General features: G+C 37.1%; 1 protein-coding gene across 2 annotated transcripts in view; it reads right to left on the bottom strand.

The window, feature by feature from the left end:
* The window catches only part of LOC136857968 (uncharacterized), a 121,532-nt gene that overhangs the window by 27,034 nt on the left and 66,978 nt on the right, over positions 1-27,520 (bottom strand). The window lies entirely within an intron of this gene.

The raw sequence follows: 27,520 nt of genomic DNA on the forward strand, positions 1-27,520 counted from the left end.
ATCAACTTACTGAATCAAGTGCTTTAGCAAGGTAAGGGAAGTGATGCGCTTCTGTTGTATATAGTGGCAAGCAACATATCATGGTTCCACCACTTTATACTGTCCAGAAATACAGCAATCATGCAATAGGATCATCCTAAAGTAATTCAAATCACTGGCTTCTGACAGTAAGGTTATGCTGCCTGCATTTACTCATAAAAGGCTTTTGATGACAGACTTTTAAGAGCCAACCACTGAAGCAACATAACACCAATGAGAATACTCAATGTGGAATACTTCTGCATGGCTCAATTCTGTTGCATGACAAGGCTTGTTCACAGGTTGCACCAATGACAGGATGCACTAGCAGGAAAAGGGTGGGAGTTTCTGAACCACACAGCTAATACCCCTGATCTGTCAACACAGTACCCAGCACAATGTGGAATTCCGAACTCTCAGATATATATTGCCATTCATGCTTTCATGGCCCGTACTTATAGACATGATACTGTATTCGAAACAGACTTTCAACGTATTAGGTCGTGTTACGTACATGTAGTACGTGTTGACGAGATGTTAAGTACAGAACAAAAATGGCCAGCCGGACACCAGTGGGTTCCGAACCCACAACCTCCTGATTTCGCGTCGGTTGCTCTACCAATTGAGCTATGGTGGCCTAGGCCAATCTTTGTTCTGTTTGAAAGGATCTGAGCTACAGGTCTGGCACTGCTGCTAGCACACTGTAGAGTGTGTTTACATCGCCCGTTGTGGGGCATGTCAATGAATATTGAATTTTCACGACCGCATTGTAATCGAAACAGACTTTCAACGTATTAGGTCGTGTTATGTACATGTAGTACGTGTTGAAGAGATGTTAAGTACAGAACAAAAATGGCCAGCCGGACACCAGTGGTATCCGAACCCACAACCTCCCGCTTTCGCGTCGGTTGCTCTACCAATTGAGCTATGGTGGCCTAGGCCATCTTTGTTCTGTTTGAAAGGATCTGAGCTACAGGTCTGGCACTGCTGCTAGCACACTGTAGAGTGCGTTTAAGTCGCCCGTTGTGGGGCATGTCAATGAATATTGAATTTTCACGACCACATTGTAATCGAAACAGACTTTCAACGTATTAGGTCGTGTTACGTACATGTAGTACGTGTTGAAGAGATGTTAAGTACAGAACAAAAATGGTCAGCCGGACACCAGTGGGATCCGAACCCAAAACCTCCCGAATTTGCGTCGGTTGCTCTACCAATTGAGCTATGGTGGCCTAGGCCATCTTTGTTCTGTTTGAAAGGATCTGAATTACAGGTCTGGCACTGCTGCTAGCACACTGTAGAGAGCGTTTAAGTCGCCCGTTGTGGGGCATGTCAATGAACACTGAATTTTCACGACAGCATTGTAATCGAAACAGACTTTCAACGTATTAGGTCGTGTTGAAGAGATGTTCTGTTCTGAGATGTTTTGTTCTGTACTTAACATCTCTTCAACACGTACTACATGTACATAACACAACCTAATACGTTGAAAGTCTGTTTCGATTACAATGCTGTCGTGAAAATTCAGTGTTCATTGACATGCCCCACAACGGGCGACTTAAACGCTCTCTACAGTGTGCTAGCAGCAGTGCCAGACCTGTAATTCAGATCCTTTCAAACAGAACAAAGATGGCCTAGGCCACCATAGCTCAATTGGTAGAGCAACCGACGCAAAATCGGGAGGTTGTGGGTTCAGATCCCACTCGTGTCCGACTGGCCATTTTTGTTCTGTACTTAACATCTCTTCAACACGTACTACATGTACGTAACACGACCTAATACGTTGAAAGTCTGTTTCGATTACAATGCGGTCGTGAAAATTCAATATTCATGATACTGTATACGCTTTTGGGCTGTCAACACAGTACCCAGCACAATGTGGAATTCAGAACTCTCAGATATAGGTTGCCATTGATGATTTCATGGCTCATACTAATAGACATGATACTGAATAGGCTTTTGGCTTATGCCATGTGAAAAAAATAAGGTGAAATTCTTTACTTTTTGCAGAGAACTGCTCTGTATCATCAGAAGAAAATCTCGACTGTCCACGAGAAAGGCGTCTTAAACAATAAGCGAAACAATGCAAAACATAAAGAATTTCACCTTATTTTCTTCACATGGCATAAGCCCAAAAGCCTGTACAGTATCATGTCTCTGAGATATACTTTTATGGCTGCAGGTATTTTTTTGACAACAGCAAATGTGTGTATCTTTTGGAACAATGATGTGAACATTTGCGTGAGACGGGGAGTCACACATATTAGACTACAATGCAACTCCTTAACAAACCTTGTATGGGAGATGGTGTGCTCTAAGTGGTGAATGTAAATTTAAAGATTGGATGGATGGCCATGAACATTCATATAGTGAACTATTCAAGGTGGAAATCTCAGTAAATAACTCAAGAACTTTCATTAGCTGTAATTATCCATCCTCAGACCTGTAGAGTCTTTAACTGTATGCCTAGCAGTAAAAGTACTCACATTGAGTTGTATCATTCTAGTTTAAAATTTTAATTTTCATATGAAATGGTTAAAAGAGACAATTGGATTTCCAACAATTGACTTACAAAGGTCAATCAGGGATGAGTTTACTGACCGTCCGTAACTTAACACGTTGAGTGCCGAGCCGATTGTAGCACACTATTCCACTGGTGCCAGGCATGTTTTTGAATTGCATTCCGCTGGTGCCAAAGCAATTTTACGTGTTGTAGTCTGTTTATATAATCTTGGGATGTATTTATATGATGTACTAAGTAAATTTTATCTCACCATACCATGGTCATGTGTAACGCCATATGGTGTCACATCAATTTTTAGGAAATATAAAATATAGCGTGACGCCATATGGTGTCACATAATTTTTTTACATGGAATGTGCAATACGAATTTCAAAAACGGTATATTTATTTGCTAATTCAAATTAACGCAATATTTATGAAAACCTAGTAGAATGCAAAACAAGTACTTATATTACATTACATATTGTTGATAACAGTTTTCTGATAACTCTAAACATTGAAAATATGCGTCTCGGCACGCCCGAGTTCTTGTTACTCGTAATTTTTCAAACCTTATTGGCATCGTTGTTCAAACATCGCCCTTTGTACACTTGTTTCATGTGCCATTTTCATATTTACGTTTTGCACATCTGATCGGGAAGTTAAGGGGAACGCGCGAACTATACGATACCTGACTGCTGGCGCAGCTCGACGCAGCCCGGTTGGTTCACGTCCGCTGCTTCACTCCTCCCTACCTCTCCGCCACACCCCGATACTCACACGGCACTTCTAATTTTATGACTATTTATTTGTTCAATTTTGGCGTTTAAACTTGCACTGGGTACATGCAGTTTTCACCTTAGCATTCTACGGTCTCCCATGAATATTCCTACCAAATTTCAACCGAATCCGAGTGTAACACATGTATGTGTTCCCTCGTAAGATAATTACCAATATCTTCCATTTTTTATATTTTTGCACACCTATATAAACTGAGTGATAATACGTACGTAAACGAGGAATAAACAATGCCTGGCGCGCTTTCACCTGTGACAACGACCACAGGCCACTCAATGGCTTCGGAAGAATACTGTGGCGCCGCATGGTGGCATACAGTAAAAATACATAGCTGGAATAGACCCTGAAGTTCGCCCTTCACGTAGTACCAATTTTACGCGCATAGATGTCACAGCTGATCATCTACTGCGCATCGCCTGAAACTCAACTGTGCCGCCATATGGTGTCACACCAACTCTGATTTCAAGAACAGTGTGCCGCCATATGGCGTCACGCCATCTCAAATTTGAAGACCACCGTGACACCATATGGCGGCACGTGGCACCCAACGTGTTAACAGAGCAGTTTGGGTAGTAAATGAATTACCCTTAAATGACAGAGGAATTTATTTTATGGTAAATGCGTTTCATTTTCCTTCCCTCCTTTGCTTCTGTGACAAGTGACCAGCATTTGAAGTCAGAGCACAGTTATGCGTGAAATCACTAGAGGTAACATCTGTCTGTGCCTATAACTAACAGGCACACTGCAGTGTTAGTGAAGTAACAGAAGTGAAAACACGCTATACATGTGCACAGTTTGTATATTACAGTATTTTATTATTATTTCAAAGTGAAGTAGTTCTGTGGTGGATTTTAATATTTTAAAAAAATACTTCAACAGTATTGTGTTTATAAATGTAATTCAATGTGTGGGTAAAGTACCTCTATAATGTTTTTCCACCAGTTTCCCAATCGTAAAAAATCATCAACTAGATTCAAGTTATGGGAACAGTAAGGAGACCATTTTTTAAACCTACAAAATACAGTGTGTTTCGTTCTAAGCATTTCAATATGAATAATGATTATGAAGAATCTTCTCCCTTGAAATGAAAGTTGATACCAACTCAGAAATTTCAGCGATTTTGAAAACGTTGCCTATCCAAAGTTGTACTTAAAGGGAGAAACCAAAGAAATAAAGCCAAATTACCCATTAGTCCCCTGTTATCACATAAAGAAAATGTTAGAGGAAGCTGTAGCCAGAATGAGCCCGGATTTTAATAAATGGAATATGAAGAAATTGACATATAACCAGTAGTGACAGTTCCAGACTTTGGAAATGATCGTAATGCTAAATGTGAACTTGGACTGGAAACACACTGTAAAGTTGACTATTGCGAAGAGTGACCTACCATCACCACATCTTTCAGAATATCTCAAGATACCACTTCTGATGAAGGGAGAAATGGAAATATAAAATAAAATGGCAAGGGAAATGTCTCTTTCCAGGTTTCTTTTGTGTTTTGCCAATGCTTTCAATTGGCTTTTCTTTCCTAAAACATATTATGCTCCATTAATTAATATTACAAATAGGCCTTGGGTTCACTGCTAATAATAATGTTATTGGCTTTACATCCCACTAATTACTGTTTTGGCTTTCAGTGATCACTGCTAACAGTGTCTATTGAATGCCAGAATGGTCACACATATGTTTAGGAATCAGAACTGCAGAATAATTTACATAATATTGGGGCTACAGCAGCCACATCAACACTACAGTATTTATGGGGGATCAGTTACAAGACTTTTTGAAATTTCAGTACAATGCTAAAAGTGTGCTTCAATAAAAAGCTACATCTTATTCAATAATTAAAGAATTTGTTGAACCAAATCACACTCAAGAATACTTAGAAGTGTATAAACATTTATGTTTACTTCTGTTTAAATCCTTTAAAAAAAATTGAAATTTGGAACCTACAGTATCTTAATGAAGTCCCTCACCTCTCCACTCTACCATAGAATGCAGTAGTTGCAAAACCAATACTGAATCGTTGGTGTGAGTCCAGCTGGTTAGTCAGTCCATTGACCTTCTGCCATACCATGCCCCCGCCCTGTCTAGGTCAGCGACATGCTATACTTACGTTTAGGTATTTTATTTTTAGTGCTTCCCTTATTATTGGTGTTGTTGCTATTATTATTATTATTATTATTATTATTATGATCGTCATATTAAAACTGTTCTATAAATTATGCAGGGGTTCTTAATGATCATTTACTGGGTGGCCTATTATAAAATAATTTTCCGTTATGTTATTTTCCGATTATGTCAACTCTTTTGCAACTGTAAAATTGTACATTTAGTTTATTATTCATTATTACATTTTTTTCAATATATAAATAATTTTTAATATGTTTATACAATTTGGGTTTGCTTGGTCTGTATGTGGTGTTGCAGTTTGTTACTTGACATTTGAGTTTATTCTAATTTTCATTATTGTTGTTATTATCATTATTATTATTATTATTATTATTATTATTATTATTATTATTATATATGAACATATGGAGTACTGGATGACTTGGAGATCTTTAAATAGGCTGCACTCCGGTGTTACTAGGTGCAAGACCAATCTGCAAAAGTGGGGATATTTGGTGGATTCTGTTTTGTGTGGCTGTGGTGAAGTGCAGACAACAGCCCATCTGCTAGAATATCATCCTTGTCCTGCCACATGTACTGAGAAAGAGCTGCTTGAGGTGACAAGAAATGTGCTCGACATTGCTAATTTCTGGTGCAGCACAACATGAACCTTTAGTGCACAGTTTATTTTCATTATTTTTTTTTTAATTGACATTATTTTGTACATCTTTATATATGTAGCTCTGCTTCTGACATGATATAAATCAATCAATCAATCAATAAACTAAATTTACGATGATATTAATAATAATCTTCTTTTTCTACTGCTTTCCCCACATCTGTGGGGTCACGAGTGTGAACTGTGTCGCACATGGATTTGGCCCTGTTTTACTGCTGGATGCCCTTCCTGACGCCAACCCTATATGGAGGGATGTAATCACTATTGTGTGTTTCTGTGGAGGTTGGTAGTGTAGTATGCTGTCTGAATATGAAGAGGAAAGTGTTGGAACAAGCACAAACACATGGTCCCCGGGTCAGAAGAATTAATCAGAAGTGATTAAAATCCCCGATCCGGCCGGCAATCGAACCCGGGACCCTCAACACTGACCATTCAGCTAATGAGTCGGACAGATGATATTAATAATAATAATAATAATAATAATAATAATAATAATAATAATAATAATAATAATCATGCAAATACACTTCCAAAAGAGTTGATGTAAGCGGAAATGACATAACGGAAAATTACTTTATAATAGGCAACCCAATAAATTATCATTAAGAACCCCTGCAAAATTTACAAAACAATTTTACTATGATAATAATAATCCTAGCAACAATAACAATGGGAGCACAAAAAATAAAACATCTAAACGTAAATACTGCATGTGCTGACCTAAACAGGGTGGGGGCATGGCATGGCAGAAGGTCAACGGACTGACTAACCAGCTGGACTCACGCCAATGACATAGTACCAGTTTTGCAACTACTTGCATTCTATGCTATAGTGGAGAGAAATGAAGACTTCATTAAGACAAGATGAAGATATTAAGGATTTAAACAGAAATGTTTATACATTTCTAAATATTTTTGATTGTGATTTGATAGAATGTGACGATTTTCATTCAAGAACGGAACATGCCATTCTATTTTAATTAAGTTTTTTTCAGTTATAATTCTGTTACCATATGTTTTCTTTTTCAGGTAGTACAGTATATAAATTAATTTATTCAAAATTATTTTTGGCAGACGGAAAAATCCAACGGTTATAAACTTATGATTTCTATCATAGTTTCATACTGCTGCATACAGCTCATTGATGTAAATTTTATTCATTATGTACATCATCGTTCTGTTTACATAGAGCTCCTGTATACTGCAGTTCCTGTTTCTCATAGCTGACTATTTTCTTTTCCATAATAGGATTCGTTAGGCATGGAGTTCATTGCTATTCACGGCGTAATGATACCTCACCATGTTGTGAGGGTCCTGTTTCTTCCATTCCCTACTTTACTTAATGTAATGCACCGGCTCATTGGCATCTCAGGTGCAGGTTAAGTGCCATACAGCACATTTGTAACAACTGGCAATGGTTTCAAGTATTTACTACGAAGTTGTGTGGAAACATGTACAGAACCTGGTTGAGTAGCAGGCTTACGTGTCCCTTCCTACCTCATATGCCACCCACTGTGAAATTGTGGCTACTGATGAAATATACTCTTACAATCTGGTGGTGCATTGGGAAGGGAATATAGTAATATAGCCTGAAGAGCCTGTTGAGGGAAGGACTATATTAAGTTTTAAGTATTCTGGTCCCATGATGTCACTGCATTTTGAACCACTCACATCTCAATATGTCCCTACCCATCAACAACCACCAGCTATCACTAGCCTTGTTCTTACATCACTTAATGTAATCAGCTCTGCAAGTTTTTTGTTCAGTGCTCTGCCAATGACAAAACTGACAATACATTTCTTTCACTTACTGATTCCCTAAGAACCAGTGTCTTTCTGTTCTGCCTAATGATTGATCTAAATTCTCTATCTGACTCATAAAATGGTTCAAAAGTTCCATCTTACAATGAAAATCAAAGAGGAAACAAGCGCTGCACAACATTCACTGATCTAAAAAAAAATTAATAGGGAGACTGTTAGGAAATACGGAAAGGAAAATCCTGAAGTCAAATGAAAAGCTGTTAGGAGATACAATGAAAATAAAAGACTGATCGCGTGGAAAACAAAATCTTTATCAAGATTCACGTACAACTGCAATACAGATTACAGCAATGACATGGTTGTTACTATTGGCCAGAAAATCTAATGCAAGTTGTGGCATGGAAAAAAAAAAAAGGGAAAGAAGAAAGCCCCAGTCTATTGGAGAGTCTCCTCATCTACTACATAACCTCCTTACCAATAATCACTCTGAGTCTGAGAATTTTTTTGAGGAATATTAGGGAAGTACAACGGATGTTTTTAAATGACCTTCTGTGGAGCTAAGGAGATATGAGAGAAATCTTACACCAACTTTTGAAGTTCAAGGCTAAGCTTTCAACAGACTAGGAAGTTTGTTACCTTCATCCCAAGAAAAATACCTATTGTTACAAATATATTTTATTGGCAATGATGAAAATGAGGCAGAAATTCAGTCCAGTATCTTCCCTGTTGTGAAGCCTTGGTTAATTTTACAACTTCAACATCACAATCCGTACATACAAGATTTTTAAACAGAGTCGGAAAATGCCCCAGAAGATCAAGAGTTTATAGTTGTGATTCATGCAGATCAACAACACCCAGCTGAACATAGGGGCTGATATCACCCACCTACAACAAGTGAGGTGGCTTTGGTGATTGTGGGGCAGGAGTTTGATAAGCAGGACTTGTTCTTCAAAGCATAGAAACAATGTTGGTGCGGATCAATGAAACTCACCATGCTTATGCCGCTCTTCAGTATCCTCTTATGTTCTGCAGTGGAAACGATGGATACTTGACATAAATTCTAATAAAACTCCTCTTAAAAAAAAAAAAAAAAACCAGTTTCTACCTCAGATTTTTACTCTTACTGAAGAATGGAAAGAGAGGGTTAGGAAAACTACAACTTACTCGATTGCAGTCTCCTTCATCAGTATTTATATAATGAAAACTCTCCAACTGGACAGTGACTTCAATAACAACCCTGGGTAACATAATATGAATGGCAGCAGGCAAGGCAATCTCTATTTATAATGACAGCTATGCAACTCCATTGTGACTGGCTGTAGGCAAGAGATACTGCCATTCTAATGAAAATTTCCGAAGTTGAGTGTGACAAGCAGTAAGCATTATAATGAAAACACCCCAACTCGATTGTGACTAGCAGTAGACTGCCACTGTAATGAAAACTCCCCAACTCGGACTTTACATGAGAAACGATGTATGGAGACCTCCCCGTGGTGTTTCTTGGGTAACGCTAAGAGCAATGCAAACTAATGAAATCTTCAAACGTGTATAGTATTTCGCCTAGAATTCCGTATACAACAAAGAATTCTGTAGTGAAGCAAAGGTATATGAGCTAGTTTTTCTAATATTTTTACCCAGCATATTCCAGGAATTGATCCAATATATAAATTTTCTGTATGCAATGTGAGGCCCTGTAGAGTGTGTATTTTTCTTTAACTAGTCCTTTGACTTTCTTTTAGTTGTATGCATAATCACACAATGTCTTGCAGTATTCATTGAATCAAGGTTCAGTATTGCAGTATCAAAATTATCATGTAACATAATATGTATATATAACTGAATAACTACGCAATTACTGCATCAAATGGGATGGGATGAAAATAGTTTGCTTTCAAACTGAATTCCTTCTCAATCCTGATGTTTAGTTCAAATTCCAATTTTAACATGAACTGCTCCTTTAAACAACATAATTGCTTCCTACAAAAAGTCTCCTTTGACTTCAAATTATGCTGATTTATATGTTGATAAAAACTTATCATGAATTTATTTTAGTACATTTCAGCTTTGTGTACAAAATGGTTTTGCCTAATATTTCAGTACATTGCCATATCTCACTGTGTGGGAAGGAAGATTAGAAAGCAACTAAACTTTGAACATCCTTCCTTAGCATATAACAGGAGTAAGGAAGTGCCAATATGATACTGTACAAGTAAAGCATGTACCGGTACAAGAACTATTTTCTACCAATCTTCATAATATGGAAGTGAAACCTAGGCAAGGACCAAAGCAGAAAAAGTACAGTTCAGGCAAGCGAAATGAAATTCTTAAGAAGTATGCTGGCCGAGATAAGACTGAATAACAATACGAAAAACACTGTGTATGTGGAGTGGGAGAGTAGAACGACCGAGACTCAGGTGGTATGGGCACGTGATAAGAATGGGGAACATGAATCCCGAAGTCAATGCTTGAATAGGAGGCTGGAGGGAAAAGACCTACAGGAAGGCCCAGGAAACGATAGAGTGACCAACTTTCAAGACGTCTTTGAGTGGAAAGACAGGCAGAGATGGAAACCAATGACACACAACCCAATCCAAGACCAATCCGGACAAGGGGAACAATGATAATGTAATAGGAGTTGAATCATGGCTGTCTGTCTGGTCATCAACTTGAAGTCTGGTTGGATCCTCAAAAGGTACCACCACAGGTTATGTGGTTATAGTGAAACCACAATAACCGATGGTGGCACCAAAATGAGGCAAACTAGCCAGGATGAGCAGTGGTATTATGATTGTGGAAATGTTCTCACAGCCCTGGAGAGTTTAATGTAGAGACAGGAAAGGAATGGTAGGAGGGGGAGTATTCATACAGGTGGAAAAATAATTTGTCAACTATGAAAAAGTTAAGGATGACAAAACATGATGCTTTTGGTGTATACAGTATACAGACCTGGAAAGGGTGGGCACTGATGGTGAAGCAGAAATATTTGGTAAGATAATCAGCTATGTACGGAATGACACAGAAAGGGATGTTAATATAATAGGTGATCTCAATTTACCATATGATAACTGGAAAGGTAATGTAAATGACAGTAGGCATAACCAACAAACCGTAAATAGGTTAATCAGGGAAGGACAGCTGAATAAGAAAATGACAGAACTAACTAGAGGGGAAAATATTCTAAATGTGGTGCTGATCAAACCAGATGAGCTATAAAAGTAAACTTAAGTGATATATGGTATAGGTAAGTGATCATGAAGCTGTTTATATTGTAGTTATAAATAAATGAGATGGGAAGGTTGTAAAAGTAGGATTATTAGGCAATACCATATAGCTGATAAGAGAGGCATGGGGGAAATTTAAAAAAAAGTTATCTTCTATGAATAAAGGTAAAAAATAATGTAAACAGCTTATGGTTGGGTTTAAAGCAAGTGTGTACCTTTAAAGCTGGTAAGGGGGAAAGACCCACTATAATTTAACAGTGAAATGAAGAGATTAAGAAGGACGTGCAAGTTAGAAAAAAAATATAATGACTGTGCAAGTAAGGAGAGTCTGAAGGAACTTACTAGGAAATTGAATTTAGCATAAAAGAAAGCTAACATAATGGTAAACATAATAAGCAGTCATAAGGAATTTAGAAAGATATATACAGGTACTTTAAGACAGAAACTGGTTCTAGAAAGGACCTTCCAGGGATCATTAATGAACAAGTGGAATGTATATGTGAGAACTTACAGAAAGCAGAAATATACAGTCAGCAGTACAGTATGTAAAGAAAGTTGGATATTAGGATAATCTGCATGTAGAGGAGGTCACAAACGAAGTAAAGCACTGAAATTTACCTATGATAATATAGATATTTGTAAAAAAATACAAAACTGCAAGATACAAAAGCAGCTATATTTCAGAGGATATACTAAAGCCAAAGGGTTGGGATATAGTGCTATACTGGAAATATTTGATTACTATTTGCAAGAAGTGGGAATTTCAAATGAATGCAGAGTTGCTCTAGTAGCTCTACTGTATAATGAAAAGGGTAATAAACATAAAGCAGATAAGTACAGGCCAGTCAGCGTGACGTGTTGCATGCAAACTCTGCATTCTTTCTGATCAAATTAGTTGCATGTGTATAATTACTACCTGGTTTGATACAAGGCAGTTTGAGTTTCAGAAAAGTTATTCTAGTGAGGCTCAACTTTTAGGATTCCAGCATGATACAGCAGTCAAATGGACTGTATTGCTATAGACCTATCGAAGGCTTTTGATAGGGTAGATCATAGGAGGCGGATAGTGAAAATAGGATCTATTGAACTAGCCAAAAGAGCGATTTAATACGTGGGTAAATTTCTAGAAAACAGAACTAAAGTAGGTGAAGCATTATCTGATCCTGTAACGATTAAGAGGGGTGTCCCACAGAGCAATATTATTGGACCTTAATGTTTTATTATGTATTAAACAGTGTGAATAAACAACTGGAATATTTGCAGATGATGTTATACTGTATAGAGTGGTAATAATAATAATAATAATAATTTCGTGTGGCTATTTCTAGCCGAGTGCAGCCCTTGTAAGGCAGACCCTCCGATGAGGGTGGGCGGCATCTGCCGTGCGTAGGTAACTGTATGTTATTGTGGTGGAGGATAGTGTTGTGTGTGGTGTGTGAGTTGCAGGAATGTTGGGGACAGTACAAACACCCAGCCCCCGGGCCATTGGAATTAACCAATGAAGGTTAAAATCCCCGACCCGGCCGGGAATCGAACCCGGGACCCTCTGAACTGAAGGCCAGTACGCTGACCATTCAGCCAACGAGTCGGACGTATAGAGTGGTAAATAAGTTACAGGGTCGTGAGAGACTACAAAGATACCTTGAGAATGTTGTGAGATGGTGTGATAGTAAAGGGGATGAAGGTCACTAAGTTTCAGCAAAAGGAAAAAATCCTTTCAGTTTTAATTACGATGTTGATGGGGCGAAAGTAAATAGTGGGGATCACTCTAAATACTTAGGTGTTAATGTAAGGAAGGATCTTCATTGGGGTATTCACATTAACGAGGTTGTATATAAAGGTTACAAATCTGTTCATATGGTTATGAGGGTGCTGAGGGGTATCAGTAAGGATGCAAAGGAGGTGACATAGTTTCTGGTATGACCCCAATCAGAGTATGGTTCCACTGTATGGTACCCACAACAGGATTATTTGATATGAGAAATGGAAAAGATACAAATGAAAGCATCGTGATTTGTTATAGGTGATTTCCGACAAAAGATTTGTGTTACAAAAATGTTGCAAACTTTGGGAAGATTTGGTTGAAAGGAGATGAGATGCTAGACTAAGCCGAATGTTCAGAGCTGCCAGTGGAGATATAGTTTGGATTTACGTCAGTAGAAAAATGAGCTTGAGAGGAGCTTTCAAAGGTAGAAGAATTCAAGGGTAGAAATATTCATTTACACGAAGAGGAATTAGGAAATGGAATAAAATTCACTAAATTTTCAAATTGTCTGAAATCATTTAAAAGACTAGGTAAACACTAACAATGAATCTGTCATCTGGGCGATAGTCCTAAACTGGTTTTGAATTTGCTGGCATCTGCTTACCACACAGAATATCAGTGAGGGACCACTATTTCGTCCAACCAAACTTGATGCACTGCTTGACAACTGCATCAATATTACTGTCAGTTATGATGACTGATCTGAGATACTTCAACTTGCTGGTTATCATCAACGCTTCTCCAGCACAAACGTGTTTGTGTTATGCGGGCCAACCTGCTCAGGCTGCATAAAGTTGATGTTACATGTACTTTGTCTTCTTGCAACATAATTTTGAATCCATTTCTATCTAACATTGCTCACTATTGTTGCAGACCACCTCAACCTCCTGACATGACTCACCAACCAAAACAATATTGTCTGCGTAAAGAATGGTCCATGGCAGGTCTGTCATCAACTGCTCCGTCGGATAGTTGACGACAACGCTGGAACAGGGCTAGGCTCAGTACCGACCCCTAATGAATCCTGTCATCAACATGGAAATAGTCTGAAACGTCTGTTATGCATTTCACCTTAGACTTGGATCATCTTCATGTCGTAGTGATGCTCAGACAATATCTCCACGAACATAATCAAAGTCTTTCTTGAGATCAATGAATACTGTATAGAAGTCTTTACTCAGTTCACGGTGTTTCTCTAGCAAGATACGCATAGTCTGAATTGCGTCACTTGCTGACATATCCAATGTGAAACCATACTGGCTATGGTGGATGTTAATCAAACTCTTGATGTAGTCTCCAATGACAAGCTCCCATATTTTGAGAGTATTGTGTGTCTGATACCTTAGTAATAATTCTCAGATTCTTCAGCATCACCCTTTTGCTTGTAGATGGACACAAGGAAGCTTTAGAAAAATTGTTCTGGCATTAGGAATACAGCGAAGATCTTGTTGAACATTTCCATCATACAGTCATTTCCGTTGGAACCATGGACTTTCCATAGTTCAGCTGGAATATTATCAGGGCCAACTGCTTTCCTGTTCCTTCATCTCTGACACAGCTACTGCAATGTTAGAATTTCAGGCACAGACCCCTTAACTGGACACTGTGAAACGGCTTTGTCTCATGGAAATTCCCCATTTAGTAACCCTTCAAAATACTTTTTCCAGCTATTGTCCTGGGTGAAGGCAGAAAAAATATCTTTAATGTAAATGATTTGTTATAGCATTGTTAGTACAATATTTCACAGATCATAAATTTGCTAGATATCTTGCCTGCAGTATTAAAGTGGGTAAGAGGTCTTCAAAACATCCTCCCAAGCACTAATTGAGTCACAAACTTTTAGAATTACTATTTTATCCTTGGTTCATAGTAGATGTGCTCTGTTAATACTTAATTCATAATTAATTGGAATCAGCATCTTATGATGAACAGTAGAAATCTATATACATATCTGGGTGAGAAAAATGATAATAAATCTGTAAAACTTACTGCAGTAAATTTCACTTAATTGAGATTATACAGTACTTGAATGAGCAATGTTCTGCAAGGGATGTCCACAACAAATACACTTTCATATCTGTAGTGAATTATAGATTACAGAGTAAAATCAGCCTATGACACATTCTGGAGAGAAGGATTATTGCTCTAGTTCATTCATGTCATCCCTTGTTAGAAGCTAGCATGCTAACTGAATAATATGTTACCACAGTCTAATATATACAGTCGCGAAGCTCCAATAAGAGGAAGGTTCATCCATTTGACAGCTGGAGCGACACTATCACCTCTAGCAGCGAGGTAGAGGCAACTTGCTAGCAGACAACTGGGAATGTATTACCATTAGTCTAAAATGGTCATTACTTCTGAACCCTCCCTGCAACGGCACTTAACGGCCTTGAAAAGGCCTTGGCCTGCCCAGCGACCACTGCTCAGCCCGAAGGCCTGCAGATTACGAGGGTTCGTGTGGTCAGCACGACGCATCCTCTCGGCCGTTATTCTGGGCTTTCGAGACCGGGGCCGCCATCTCAACATCAGATAGCTCCCCAATTCTAATCACGTATGCTGAGTGGACCTCGAACAAGCCCTCAGGTCGAGAGAAAAATCCCTGACCTGGCCAGGAATCGAACCTGGGGCCTCCGGGCGAGAGGCAGACATGCTACCCCTACACCACGGGGCCATGTGTTACAATCGTCGATCAAGTGTTTCAAGAAATGAGCCATAATTTAAGATTTTAAAAAAATAGATCGACCATAATTTAAGATATAAAAAAATAGATGGCTTCTGAATCAGGAACATCACTATTAACTTTGTACTTATCAGAAGACCTGATATCTCGCAAGAGCTTTGAATTGCTTAATAGCAGGTTATAGAATTCCTTACAGCTAAGATCTTGAAAAATGAGTCCTAACAATTACAACTGCTAGAATAGTTTCTGTAGTAAAATATATATATTTTTTGGATGATAAATTTCATATTCGAGCCCGTATTGTCAAAAAATATTAACTTATGTAAATCTTAATAACAAATGTTCCACCTTTACAATACCATAATCGTCTTTATTTATTTTATTTTAATTTTTTAGCCATCATAGAACTATGTACTTAGTCAGGTTTATGGAGGTTTTTCTTCTTTTTGTCAGCCCAATACTGTTTCATCCTTTCTGAACGTCATTTTCTTCCTGCTTCTGAAATCACTCTCCCTAATTTCTGCTTGTTGATTTTTGTCTGTAGTTTAGTGTGTTTATCTTTCAATATGTTGAGTGTATATGTTTTGTATTTTAAATCTTCTATTGTAATATGCAACTCTCTCATGTCTTCTTTAAGTTCTGTGATCCATCTAATATTATTCTTACTCTTCCATAATTTTTCTATTGATTCTATTTTCTGGTGACTTATTAGATGCCCTAAGAATGATATTTGTTTCTTTTTCATTGTGCTAGTCACAGGTTCTATTTCTTTATAAACTGTCTCATTGGAAGCTAGTCTCCAGACTCCATTTACATGATAATTTTTATTTAAACAGGTTCTCACTATTGTCCTTTCTAACTTGAGCACTCTATCTACAGTACTTTAACTGTGTTTGTAGTTTTGAATAATGTACCACATGCATATGTAATTTGTGGCTGAGTGACTGTTTTGCAGTGTTTCAATTTGATTGCTATTAAGACACACTTTTTATTATATGTATTCTTGGTAACATGCAGTGCTGTAACCAGTTTATCTATTCTATTTTGCCTTGCTGGTTTCCCATTCAGGTTGTATGTGATTATTTCAGCTAAATATTTAAATTTTCCTACAATTTTTATTTCTCGTGGTCTCCCAGCTTAAGTTTGTTTACAAGCGGAAAATGAGTTAGCATAATTTCAAATGAAATTTTCAAACCAATATTTTGAGCTATTTCCTGTAAAGATTTTATTTGTTGTTTTGTTTCCTGAATATCATCGGCCAGAAGAGCTAGATCACCAGCAAATCCTAGACAGTTCAAATGTACGTTATCCTTCTGGGTTCCAATTTTTATAGTTTTCGAGTTGTTCTTGTACCATTCCCTCATAACATACTCTAGTGCACAGTTAAAAAGAAGAGGTGACAATCCGTCACCCTGTCTTAAACCAGTTGTTACCAAGAATGGTTCAGAAAGTTCTCCTCTGAACTTAATTTTAGAAATTGTATTAGAGTAAGTTAATCAATTTGATTAGCTTTGGGTGAAGTCCGAAATGTCTTAAAATTTTTAATAATGATGGTCTGTGGATGGAGTCGTAAGCTTTCTTGAAATCTATAAACGTTATTGAAAGGTCCTTGTTTTGTTTTCTGTAATATGCCATACCGGGCGAGTTAGCCATGCGGTTAGGGGAGTGCAGCTGTGAGCTTGCATTCGGGAGATAGTGGGTTCAAATCCCACTGTCAGCCCTTTCCTGTCCCATTGTCACCATAAAACCTATCTGTGTCGGTGCGACGTAAAGCCACTAGCAAAAATAAAATAAAATTGTAATGTGCCATGACTAGCTTCAAAGTTATTATTTGTTCAGAGAAGCTTCTCCAAGGTCTGAAGCCTCCCTGGTATTCACCTAACTCTTGATCAAGTTGTTCTTTAATCCAATTATATAGTATCTTAGAGAAAATCTTATATGTGCAGTCAGAGTGGAAATACTTCTATAGTTGTCTAGATTACAGTACTTCTTTCATCTTTCTTATGAATTGGATTAATTACACTGAGTTACAAAATGAAATTTTTTTTTTCAAGACTTTTACTTTTGATGGGTGATTGTAATGTAGTTTTGCCTCCTGTTTATGAATCTGAAATCAAATTTTATAAATCACGTAAGGATTTTACAGAATTTCAAATTAAGTATTTACTTAATCTATAATACCACTTACAGCGAAGTTTGGGAATTAAACACCAGTAATGTAACTATAACTAACTTAAAATAAAAAGAATCCAGAAAACAATTTATTATTTACCTTGTTTGTGAACATATAAAATTAAATTCTACAAATGGCAAGTCCAGGACACAATTTTCATGACTTAAACTCTCTTCCTTTTGCTGCGGAATTGTGATCTTCGTGATCGTCTGACGTGTTGCAACTCCGGATTGTCCCTCTTCATAGACCAGCAATAGTCAGCTAACATCACAGCATTCCACCTGCCCTGATAACATGTTTCTATCTCTTTCATGTCCTGGTGGAACCACTCCCCATGTTCTTCACTAAAATCTCCTAAGTTTTCAGGGGAAAATTCGAGGTGACTAGCTTGATACTCATATTACAACCTAAATTTTTCATAGCCATCTACATATCTTCTACGATTTTCTTGTAATCCGGGTGCTTCCTGTTCCCCAAAAAACCGTTTATCATATTCTTGAAACCTATCCAAGCCAATCTTTCCTCAAAGGTCATCAACGCCTCAAATTGTTCATCTGTCTTAAGGCTCCGTATCTGTGGTCCCCCAAAGATTCCTTCTTTTAGTTTCGCATCAGACAGGAAGGAGAATTTCTGACAGATGTACTTAAAACAGTCACCATCTTTATTCAATCCCTTTACGAGCTGTTTCATGATCTCTAGTTTAATATGGAGAGGTGGCAGAATGATTTTTTCTCGTTTCACCAAACATGATCTTATTATATTCTTGTCTCCTGGATCCATTGTTGTTCTAGATGGCCATTCCTTTCTAACCCAGTGTGCATCACGTCTACGGCTGTCCCACAGGCAGAGGAAACATGGATACTTTGTGTAACCTGACTGTTGTCCAAGAAGCATTCCTATAACTTTTAGATCACCACATACAATCCATTCGTGCTCTGAATACTTATTTGCCGTTAATAACATTGCAACGGTTTCATAGTTTTCCTTCAAGACGTAAGAATATGCTACAGGCATCGAACCATACTTATTGGTGATGTGTAAGAGTACAACTTTGATACTGTTTACGGTTCCATCGATAAATAACCTCCATTCATTCTTGTTGTATGTAATTCCGTATTTTGATACTACTCCCTCAATGTTCTTACAGTAAACAAGAGGACCCTTTTCAGTGAAGTACTCACGAAATTCTTCTTTTCTTGTTCGGTACCGGGAAAATGTTGTACCTGGAGCTAGCAGTATTTTCTCCTTTAAATGAGAACCCAGCATTTGTGACAACTCCTTTGAGAGACCCAGATCTCTTACCAACTTGTTTAGTTCACATTGAGTAAACAACTCTGGTTGTAGCTCTTCTGTGGTTATCAAGATTTCAGCGCTGTCACTAGAACCAGAGGATGATGACGACGATGATGATTGCAGTGTTGCTGGTGGGTTACGCACGGGAATGTCAGGTCCATGTGGTACAGGTCTGATTGTTGATTTCAGGTTTGGATATGCAATGCTTTTAATACTTTTCTTGTTATGGCCTTCAACTTTTACCATACAAAAATAACAACCATCGGTGTGATTTGTTTGCTCTCTCCACACCATCGGAATTCCAAAAGGTAATGAATTCTGCTTCCCCTGAGTCCATTTTCTTAATCCCATGACACACGCTGTGCGGCGCAAACCTTTTATCTTGGTCGCCTAACTTGACACCGAAATATGCCAGGTAAGCTTTCTTTACGAATAAGGTTATGTTCTCTCTTCTCGACTTCAAAGTCTTTGAGCCGCAAATGAAACAAAAGGAGTTGGGATTGTGTACACTCTGTCTTGAGGAACTCGCCATTTGTAGACTGATTTGCAATTGTAATATGTATTAAATAGCTATTTAGAGCCCGTTTCCAAACGAAACTAAGCCAGTTGCAGTGTTCCTCTGTAAACATAGCCATCAGACTATAGATTTTACTGCAATTGATCGTTTTCGATTACTCTAATGTATATATTTTATCGATCAGTGCACATTGTTACGCGCGAATTTAAAAAAAGGAAAATTACGCAATTACATAAAAACTGTGGGTGTTACAGGAAATCTGATACAATATTTGTAAACAGCTCTAAAAAGTGATCTAAATACACCCATTTTCACGTAAAGCCCGAAAATGATGTTACCCAGTGTTATAGCTGTTGTCCATTGTTCTGGGAATTTTTCTGATATCCAAATCTTCTGTAATATCACATAAAGGGATATCTGAGTTGCACTGCTGGCATATTTCCACATCTCAGCAAGAACCTGGTCTTCTCCACACGCTTTGTAGTTCTTCACTTCCTTAAGCACTGTTTCAATTTCTTTTGCTGTAGGTGGGTTTATATTTTCTGGTTCAGTTTTTAATGGGGTATTTGTATCAATTAATAAGAGTTTTCAGGTTCATCACTGTTCAAGAGCTTGTTAAATGCTTCCACCATGATTTCTGCGTTTTCCTTATTGTTATGCGCTATTTTGCCATCTTTATTTTTCAACAATAATGTGGGGGTATTGTATTTTTGCAATTGTTTACCAAAGGCTTTGTAATAATCTCTAGAATTGGTTTTGTAATAATTTTCCTCAATAGAGTTTATTAAATCTTTTTGATATTTTCTCCTAATTTTTCTAATCATTTGGGTGAATTCTTTTCTGGCATTCTTGAGGTTCATAGCGTTTTCTTCTGTTTTGTGGGCTTGAAATTTCAACCAAGCTTGATGTCTTTCTTCATGCATTCTACCACAATCAGAGGCCCACCAGGCATGCTAAATCTTCTGCATTCTGTTTAAGAATTGGTATTAGGTCATCTAAATTATCTGTTGGTCTTATAGTTCCTGTTCTTTGCCAAAACTTGGCATTCTGGATTAATTGATGAGGGTCATATGTCCTTTTCTCTCCAACTCTATTTTGTCTTTTTTTTCCTAATTGGAGTAAATTTAATCTTGATTTTAATTAAGTGATCTGAACCAGTAAATATAATAAATACACCTATTTAAGTATATATTTCAAGAATTATACATTTAAAAAAATACTGTGATTATTATTCTAATTAAATATTTATTACGTAGTTGCGAAGTTTTGAGGGCGGCAATCGGCGGTTATAAGTGTGTCTGTTCCCCTAAGAACTTCGACATTGTGGATTTCCTTGTAAAAGAATTTGTCCATTTGTCCTTTAGTCCAATCAGGATGTTTCCAAGTTTTACATTTGTGTGGTTTTCTTTTAAAATATGTAGATTTGGAGATTAGTCCATGGGTTCTGCAAATTTCTATGAGTCTTTGGCCATTTCTGTTAGTATATTTATGAGGAACCCACTTTCTTACTACACCTCGATACTTCTTTTCCTTACTCAGTTGAGCACTGAAGTCGCCTATAAGGATCTTGATGTTATTCATATTTATTTTATCCATTGCCTAACCGAGAAGGTCCCAGAAATCATCGACTTCTTGCAGAGTTTTTGTTAGGAACTTTTCTTCCTTGGTAAGGGCATGAGTATTTATGATGGTGTAAAGTTTGTTTGTGGTTTGTAAAGTCAGAATTGCAATTCTCGGAGAGATGGCTTTGAAATCAATTACAGAATATATTATTTTCAAATTTACCATAAATCCTGTACCAAATTGGGGGGCAATGTTTCATGACCCTTTGGCCTGGCTTCCCATTGTACACTCTATAACCTTGAGATTCAAACGGATCTTCTGTTAAATTTCTCATTTCTTGGAGCTCTACCACAAGAATATTTTGCCTATCTAATTCACCTGTGAAGTTCTTGAGTTTTCCGGTTTTCAGTAAGGAGTTTATATTGTGCGTCGCAATGTAGTTAATATTCTTATGTTTGATTCTATGTCTGTATGTTTGGTTATATATATTTTTGAGTGTTCAAATTTATTGTCATTTAGGGGACTACCCACTGAATCCAATGTAGTCTTCTCCATCCCTAAGGGATTGGACTGTGCAATTCTTTTAGTAAAAGACTTTCCCATATCTGACTATCAAAGGTTATCAACCTTATGTGGAGCAAGCTCTGATTTACAACTATGGTTGCTGGCCGCAGAGGACATTTATACAGCCGCCACTAACATGTGAAACAGACGCTGTTGGGGTACCGCCACTAACATGTGGAACCGTCGTGCCCTTTATTGCCTCGAGATGTTTATTTTCTGGCTGTAATTTTACGGTTTTAAGCCTATCATATTTATTAATAAGACTACATTATTAAACTATATTGGTAATACATGTTTTGTCCCTCTTCCGGAACATCTTCAGTCACACAGAAATCATTGAAAATATGGTAAGGATACAATAAAATCAGGGGATAAAAGGTCTATGAATCTTGTGATGCGGCATATTGACGCCTTGTCAATCTTGAGTCATAAAATAACAAACATGAATACGATGTGAATCACAAAGTCCAGTTATTGCCCGGGTTAAAATATTGTTGCATGCGTGGAATTGCACAAATGTAATACAACATGAGTGGCTATGCAAAATAAATTAATCATGCAGTTAGTTATCCCAACATCGTGATCATATTGCAAATGTAATTGACATGTGTACATAAACAGTGCAAGATTAATGCCATATTAAGTTAGCTTCTTGCGATGAGTTGAAGAAAGGTGGACTTATGTTGAATGACACAAGCTGATCTTGGCTAACGTTGAAAATATGAGGTGAGGGACCAGATGGGCACACAATTTACATTTCACATTGCACTTATTCGTTAGTTCATTTATATTTCCTACCTTTTTAGGCCCGTATGGTAAAGGAATTATTATTTTTGAGCATATGTTCACAAATGGCTGAATATCTCGCGTGTTTTGTGGTGTTTGTATGTTCTTGATATCTAACTGCTATATTTCTACCTGATCGTGAAGGTTGGGCAAAGTTTTTCCAGTCACTTTCGATCACTGCAGCAGTTGCCCAGTTTGAAATGGAGGCAGAAAATAATAACAGAAAGATGGCAGAAATCCCTGTCAATTTAAATTTACATTGTAAGAAGTAAGTTATTTATGTTAATTGCAGTTTATGTATTTTGACCGGTTATAATAAAGAGTTAGGCCTGCAACCTCAAATATTTTTCTACTGTATGTAATGATTTATACCGTATTTACACGAATAATGCCCGCGTATTTTTTCTAAAAAAATTGAGGCACAATATTGGGGTGCGAGTTTTATTTGCGTCAGTGTTAGCATTTTTTTTTCAAAATCAGCCTTCCTAAAGTTAGGGTGCAGGGATTATTCGGTAGCGGAGATTGTTCGCGTAAATACGGTAATTATCACTATTCTATTTTAAGTGGTGCTTTAGAAAAATTTCTACTAAAATACAGAGTTAAAGTGGATAACCTATGGCTTGTGGTTGCTTGGGTTGAAATTATCTGATGAACTCACCAACAATCAAATCATGCTCACCAGGAATAACATCAGTTAGGTTATTTATTTGAAGGCATACTGTACACCTATTTGGTAGAAATATTTATATTATTGTTGTTGTATGTCAATCCTGGATAATAAATATCTATGCCCTCACTTATAAGTGATGAAATTCCCTTGCCATTTAGAGGCTGGCTATTATCATTGGACGTCTAGAATGTTTTAAATAGTATTTTCAGAAATTCAGCAAACAGAGAAAGTCATATAACACTACTGTGCAAAATCAACAGGTAAACTTGTTGAATTATGTGAATATAATATATTACGTTTTTCTGAATCTATAACAGAAGCATTACTTTCTTTAATGGAAATACCGTCATTCCCATTCAAGGAATTGTAAATCGTAGCTTGTACACTTAAATCTTTGTAAACTGTAACACAAAAATTATAACGTGCCAGTTTTCTTTGAATGTACTGTGTAAGTACATATAAGAAAACAAAACAGACTGTTCATATCAAGCGCAGTATATGGCATACCTGCCAACTTTCGAAAAGAGATATCCGGAAGATTCTTAAAGGGCCCCATTCACAGTCGAGCCGGTTCGAGACCTTGGTCGCACTGACTGGCTCGAAGGTGTATGGCGGGTTGGGCTCGAGGTTGGGTCCCGACTGGTTCACCAACCCGTCAGTGTGTGTATGGCCACTACCTGACCGGCTTACTGTGGTTTCGTCTGTAGCTTAATTTTGTTTCTGTGTGAGTTAATTAGGCCTACCTCGAATAACAATGACTTTTGAGGAGAATAAGCAGTTCTGGGAAGAATTTATTGAAATGTACCAGGCGAATCCTGGAGCTTTCCCATCCTTGCGTCACGCAATACGTTCCATGTGTTAGAGCGACATTCAAATAATAATAATAATAATAATAATAATAATAATAATAATAATAATAATAATATGAAGATGATGTAGAAGAAGAAGAATCCATGGTCTCCCGATACTCTCCTTCAAATATTATTAGCCTACAGACCATTCTGCTATGACTATATGCCTCTCGCGCCTCTACACTTAAGTTGTTAATACTGTAAGTATGTATCATACATTACTACAATAGTGAAATTTTCTGTATTTCATTATTAATAGTAAAATAACATTTCTCAAACTAATCACTTTCAAAAGAATATTACGTTTGTTATATAAAAACGATATTATAATACATCACATTCAAAATTGTGTAGGCCTACTTACGAACAAATATTCCGGCTGCAATGTATCGAAGATGGCCCAACACGTCTCAGGAATGATTTTTCCAAGTAGCTGAGGAGATATTACACTGCTAAATTTCAGGTCTTCATAACTTCTCCCTGTCGCTAGAAATCGCAATGTTGCAATTAATTTCTCTTCAGCACTGATGGTATCTCTCATGTGTGTCTCCTGTTTCTCAACTCCAATAATAAAGGTATCTTATAATTATGAGTGTACCACCTAAGAACCTACTATTTTAATATCATGTATTGTATATTTTTAATGAAATGATTTTATATGCTTTCCACTATGTATTTAAAATTTAATATTGACTAAGGCTTCAAGCCATCTTCTTTAATACTGTACCATCCTATGACGTCTTTTTCATCAAGTGAACAACACATGTTTTCATTACTACAATAAAGTTTTAGTTATTTCATGAACATTTGTATAATAGCTGTAGAATGTTTGGAAACGTTGTCTGACAGAAACAATAAGGTTTTGATTAGTGACTGAGGATGCCTCCAAAATATGAGGCGAAACATGTCTCACTTTTGAAAAATGTTTTAAGTTAAGTGTCAATATCTTATATTGTATTGAATAGGTGGAAATAAAATTTTAAATATTTTCCTATATACTTAACGAAATTTTCAATACGGACAAAAATGATTTTCATCACTTGTAATATTCCCGGAAGCCGATTTTTTCACCTTATCCGGCAAATCTCCTACAGAGTGCTTTGAACTAATGTTTGACAACGAAGTGATGGAGTTCATGATTCAAGAATCTAGCAGGTTTGCCTTGTTTAAGAATTGTGACGACCCAAAAATATCTAAGGAGGAATTAAAAGTATTTCTTGCTGTGCTAATTCTTTCCGGTTACAACAATGTGCCTAGCAAACGATCGTATTGGGAAGCAGCGGATGATGTACATAATACACTTGTGGTAAATGCTATGAGAAGAGACCGCTTTATGGAAATTTGTCGCTTCATTCATTGTGCGGATAATACTCAGCCTGATAAGAATGATAAAATGTGGAAACCACGACCTCTTATAAACATGCTGAAGAAAAGATTCCTTGCGAATTTCCAGCCTGAAAAGGATTTAGATTTTGACGAATGCATGGTGGAATATTATGGTAGGCACAGCTGCAAGCAATTCATCCGCGGAAAGCCCATCCGCTTTGGTTATAAGGTCTGGTGTTTGAACACTCCCTCGGGCTACCTCATAAATTTTGACATATATCAAGGAAAGAATCCTCATGGTAATATTGAATATGAGCAACGATTTGGTAAGTGTGCTACTCCAATGGTACTGATGCTGGAAGAACTACCTGATGATATGTCACACTTACCCTTTCAACTATATTTCGATAATCTCTTTACTGGAATGGCACTTTTGGCTCATCTAAAACATTGCGGATATGGCGCTACAGGAACCATTCGAGAGAACAGAATTCCCAAAGACTGCTCGATCACATCTTCAAATGAAATGAAGAGACAAGCTCGTGGGACATACGACATGGCAACAAACTCGGAGGGTATAAGTATTGTTCAGTGGATTGATAACTCCGTGGTTACCATAGCATCAACATGCAATGGTGTTGAACCAGTTTCTAAGGTAACACGATACTACCAGGCAGAGAAAAGGAAAGTGTGTATAAACCGGCCGGCTGTGTTTAAAGCTTACAACAGTGGAATGGGTGGAACAGATAGGATGGACCAGAATGTGTTGTACTACAGAGTAGGCATATGTGGAAAGAAATGGTGGTGGTCGCTATTCACATGGCTCCTGGACGTATCCATTCACAATTCATGGTTACTGTTAAGGAGGTCTGGATGTGATTTGTCACATCTAGAATTTCGTCACCACATTGTGCAAACATATCTACATAAGTTCAAAATAACGCCAGTAGGAAGAGGCCGCCCCATCACCTCAAGATACAGGTGCATAAAATGTAATGTTGGACTCTGTGTTCCATGCTTTATCCTATTTCATACAGTGTGAAGCATACAGTTCTTATATTTGTTCCTATTCGGTAATTTCTGTGAATTAGATAACTTGAATGTAATATATTACGAATATCTTGAGACTTTCATTGCTTTATTTATGTATGTACATATTCTAATTAATGTATATTCTTCATAAATTATCATCTTTAGTTTATTTTAGTGTATTTTGTTCATAATTTATCAATATCAATACATAAAATCTATAAATACTAAAGAAATGCTATACAGACTGAAATGCTAACACATCCGCCTAGCGTGATCATTTGAACACGCCACCTAACGACGAAACCGCGAAAAGTATGAGCTTAATATTTTGTAGTTATGTTATGCTATGGACCTGAAGTGATTTAGACGAATTTCAAAGAAAACGGACAAAAAAAAAATTTCGGCGTTAAAGGGTTAAAGTTAAAAACTTTTATTTTATAACCACCTATTCAATACAAAATAGGTGGTTATAAAATAAAAGTTTTTAACTTTAATACATTATCTTCAATACGGTCTAATTATGAGATTTATCACATGTTAAAGGGTTAAGCAGAATATGCCTCACGAAAAGACTGATAATAGTTTCTTAGTAACTCATTACGAACACAACTAAAAATACTAGATCGCTTAGAAATTCGTTACACAATTTCATGAGTTTCAGAACTACCGCCAATGTTACACAAGTACACAAACAAAACATTTCAGCTGCTATGAAGCACGACACAGTTACTAAAGTTGTTTTATATATATTCACAGCCTGCCAGTGTTGCCAACTTATATTTTCAAGATCCGCTAAATACTACTAAAAATCCGCTAAAATTCTGCCAAAAAATCCGATCTCAAATAATGAGCAACAAAAATGAGCAATAATAATAATAATAATAATAATAATAATAATAATAATAATAATAATAATAATAATAATAATAATAATAATAATAATAATAATAATAATAAAAGTAAATGCCTGCACTCACCTGATCTGTGAGTTTCATTGGGTTTAACCCCCTGCCTGCGAGCCGGTGAGTTAAAACTTGTAGGTGTTTTAGTGCCGGGTGCAAACTAGGTGAATCCCCTACCTCAGTGGCCACACACAACAGGCCAGTTCATTAAACAGTCTTCCTTCATAGCATAAATATAAATGCTACTCTCTCACACTTTCATTATCCGTCGTCATTCGTCAACTAATAAATAAGTACCCTACCC

Source organism: Anabrus simplex, chromosome 1 (genome assembly GCF_040414725.1).
Source record: "Anabrus simplex isolate iqAnaSimp1 chromosome 1, ASM4041472v1, whole genome shotgun sequence".
Lineage (NCBI taxonomy): Eukaryota > Metazoa > Arthropoda > Insecta > Orthoptera > Tettigoniidae > Anabrus > Anabrus simplex.